This window comes from Triturus cristatus, chromosome 2_2, assembly GCF_964204655.1.
Source record: "Triturus cristatus chromosome 2_2, aTriCri1.1, whole genome shotgun sequence".
Taxonomy (NCBI): domain Eukaryota; kingdom Metazoa; phylum Chordata; class Amphibia; order Caudata; family Salamandridae; genus Triturus; species Triturus cristatus.
Window position 1 is genome coordinate 269372385 of NC_140582.1, and position 3893 is coordinate 269376277.

The window sequence follows — 3893 nt, forward strand, 5'->3', positions numbered from 1 at the left end:
TGAGAACATCTAGCAAAACGACATCCTTCCTCACTCGCTTACACACAACAGAACACATACTGGCATATGCAATGATACAGTCCTCTACTGCTTCCTCATCATCAGTTGTGGAATCTCTAACGGTAATGTTGATAAGCAGTCTGCACAAATAAAATGCCCTCCACCCTGAAGTTTTAATCAAGTCATTTGGCAGCAAGACCCACTAACCGGGTTATGGTCTTCTCAATTCTACAGCCAGCTATAATATCACAGATGGTTCATAACAGAAAATCTCTACCACAATATAGGTTTAAAAATCTTCTATGCCCCAGACACAAATTAACATTTTGCGATTTATTATTGAATCATTTTGTTTCATTTCCCGCAGATTCCTTGAAGCAAAGCTGATTATGGGGCCAATTATGATATCAAAGATTTCAATGATAGGGCTTCAAAAATCATTGTTGTGAATTGACAAAAACCCTCTGACAGTCATTATTCTATTTGCAGTCAACATTCTTCTTACGCAAAGATCTAGTCACTCATTTATTCCTGCAAACCCTTTCATAATCTTCTAATAAATCTTGCAAAGTCCTAGGATGAAACAAATCTCCTCCCCATTGCTTGATGGTGGAGCTTTAAGGATCACCTCGACTAGATTGGATTTCCTTTTCACTTCTTCATCCAACAGCACATGGCCCAAACACTCAATCTCTTTTCCTTTAAATTTACGCTTGCTCCTTCTGAGTGTTACCCCTCTTTCACACAGTTTTCTCAACACATCTTCAACTGTGCAATCATGCTCATCAGCACTACAGTGAAAAATGAATATATCATATTGGAACGTAACACCCTGTGTTAAGTGTTCCAACATGAATGCAATCACCTGTTAAAATGGTGCAACCATAGAAGCTAGATTACTTGTCATGCGGGAAACTGCTAAGTGCCATTGGCACTTTTCAGCTTGCCACTAAAGCAGTGAGGTGTCATATGTCTAGCCTGGTATACCACTGGGCTTGGCTTGCTGGAGTACTCAAATATTTAGTTCTAAGAAGTGGGTTCTCTTCACCCAAATTACCTGATTGAGGCTACTGAGAACAATTCATATCATCTAACCCCTCCTTCACAAGCTTAAAGAGACAATTAAACACATTTCTCATCAACAGTCATCGCTATCCCTCTGGACAATAGCCACACTACGTTTCCTATTTATCCCCTACTAATTGATGGTCACCACTTCCGCAAACTCTCTTGATGATCAGATCCTCAACTCCCGAAGAAAACTCCCCTACCCTCCCTGAAAGGAACTTTTGCATCATAATTATTGAAGTGAGAAACTTCCAGAATCTAGGTGTATTAATGTACTGTCACTGTTTATGTTTTTATTCATGTATGTTGCTGTAAAACACTCTGATACCCCTCTGGTCCTGTAAGTGCTATATAAAACTCCTAAAATAAAAAATAAGAAAAGAAAAAAAATGCACATTTGCAATTCTCCAATCTTCTAATGGGCCAGTGCAATCAGGGAAAGCCAAAATGTGCCATTCGCAGACTGCATAATGTTGTATGTAATCAATTGGTCCATTCAATTCACCTATCACATACAGGAAAACATATCAGCTAATGTTTACCAGGAATATTTTCTTTTCAATTTGATAATGGGCACAGTCTGTTATTTTGCCCAGTTTGTCTTGAAAATTATTGCATGTGTTTTCCCTATTTTGGAGTACAAGGTTGGAATATATGTATACTATCAGTGGATGGGAGCTTCTCTGACAAGTACATCTGACTCCCATTACTACCTTTTTCTGAAACCTAACTTAATGGGAATAGAATGAGAGATACATTCCAGAATCTTGTTATCTGAGGTTGCATTCACCTTTTTGGGGCTCATGGGATCTATCGAGTGTGACTACAATAAATTGGGGCTAACACCCTGGACAGCAGCAGGGAGATGGGGGGAAATAAAAAAAAAGGGATAATATCAATGGCTTACATAAAGGCTCCAAACACCCAAGGGGGAAATAGGACATTCTGAGAAATGATAAGCACAATCAGGAATAATCTGTAAAGTTGTCCATACATCACCAAGACAAAATCAGGGAGACTGAGAAAATAACTACTTGAAAATAAAATGTCTGACCTACACCTCAAGCTCCAAAGACAACTGGACAAAAGAGTAGAGGAAAAAAACAGTAAAATATGGAATACTGTTTGTGGCCTCCACAAGGACTCGAGTACCTACAGGAAAGCAACAGGGGGCTAGGAAAATTATAAAATATCAGGAAAGAAATATCGTACAAGACTTTTGAGATACAAGAACAAAAGCAGAACATTTAGAAAAATATTTTAGTATGCTTTAGAACAGTATGTAAGAGGTACGGAAGGCTCTCGTCAAACTCAGAACCCCTAAAAGAATTATAAAACAGCAATGCACTCAAGGACATTATTGAGCAGATACATACACACACACACACACACACACACCCACTCAGACAAACTAACACAGTGACAATATAACAGCCAAGTGCCCTTACACTAAGCCATATGGGCCTGAAATGGATAGGCCCAGGCAGTAAACTCTGCTCCGCTCGCCGAGTTTGAAGAATAAAGGCACTGCTGAATTTCTGAATTCCGCCTTCCTTGGCACAAAGAGGAGGTTTTTTTGCATTTGCTTGTGCGAGTTTTGATTTGGTGCTCGCAAGCGCCATAATAATCTCTGGCTGCTACGGAGCTTGCGCTATACTTTGCGCTTGCTTACATGGCTTCCAGCCAGCGACATCGCCAAAGTAGTGCTGATTGCGATTGTATTCAAGAAGCAACTGAGAGGCTTTTAGAGTGGATTTTCTTCTCCAACAGGATGTTGCTTTTTGTGCTGGAAGCCTTTTTTCACTTTTTTCCAACAGGAAGGAAGTGCCCCAGAGACTCCAAATTCCTGTTCCTGTCCAGCAGGCTCCTCCCAGTGCTTTGTCTATCTCCTGGTCACTTTTCATCGGGATTTTGAGCTCGAAGGATCATTCTTCGGTCTGCTGCATATATACCATTGGATATAAGGACTTTGTATTTGAGATTTCACTAGTAAGTTCAAAAACTGTTGTATAATGGTGTTGTTTGTTTGATTGGGGGCATGCACCAGGATTTATTTGTACTTTTTTTTTATTAATTGTGGTGGTTGGCCTGCAGTTTCAATTACATATAATTGCTCTTCTTTTGTAAAGGATTTCTTTTTTAAATGTGGTCTAGTACTAGTCATAGGTGCATAAAACAACTGTTTCTGTGGTGTCTGTTGAATTGTAACATCATTTAGGCCATGGATGGCATTGGATTTAATTACAAAATGTGTTTTGGGTACACTTTATCTTTTTGCAAACGGTGTATAGGTGGCGAAATATATTTGATGCATTTGGAGGGTGTGTGTTTTAAAACATTTTAGCCCAGTTCAATATTGTTTTTGGCATTTCTGAATTAATGCTGTTTTCCATGTGTTACCAGTTACCATGCCTCCTTTCTTTATCTGTTCAGTGTGTTAGTGTTTGCCGTCGGCCACCATTTGTCTTTGTTCCCCATGCCAGGTTGCAAGGGGCTCATTTTTTTTTAATTATCAGTGTCCATAGGCCTGTATGTGTTGTTTGCTTTCAATGCCTCCTGCTTGTTGTTTGGGGCTCTTTTATGGTTAGCACACAGCTGGAGCACATTTGCAACACACATGTTTTTCGAGGTAAGCCTGGTTCACAATATGGTACTAGAGGCCCAACGGCCCATATGAAAAAACACCATGAAATCTGATGGGGGGAGCACCTTAAACAAATTGCTTAACATGGTTGTGGTGGAGAGGAGAGGCCAGGGAACCTCAGCTACAAGTTAAATCACAGTGGAAGGTAATGATGAGGATGAAGGTCACATCCTCATGCAAA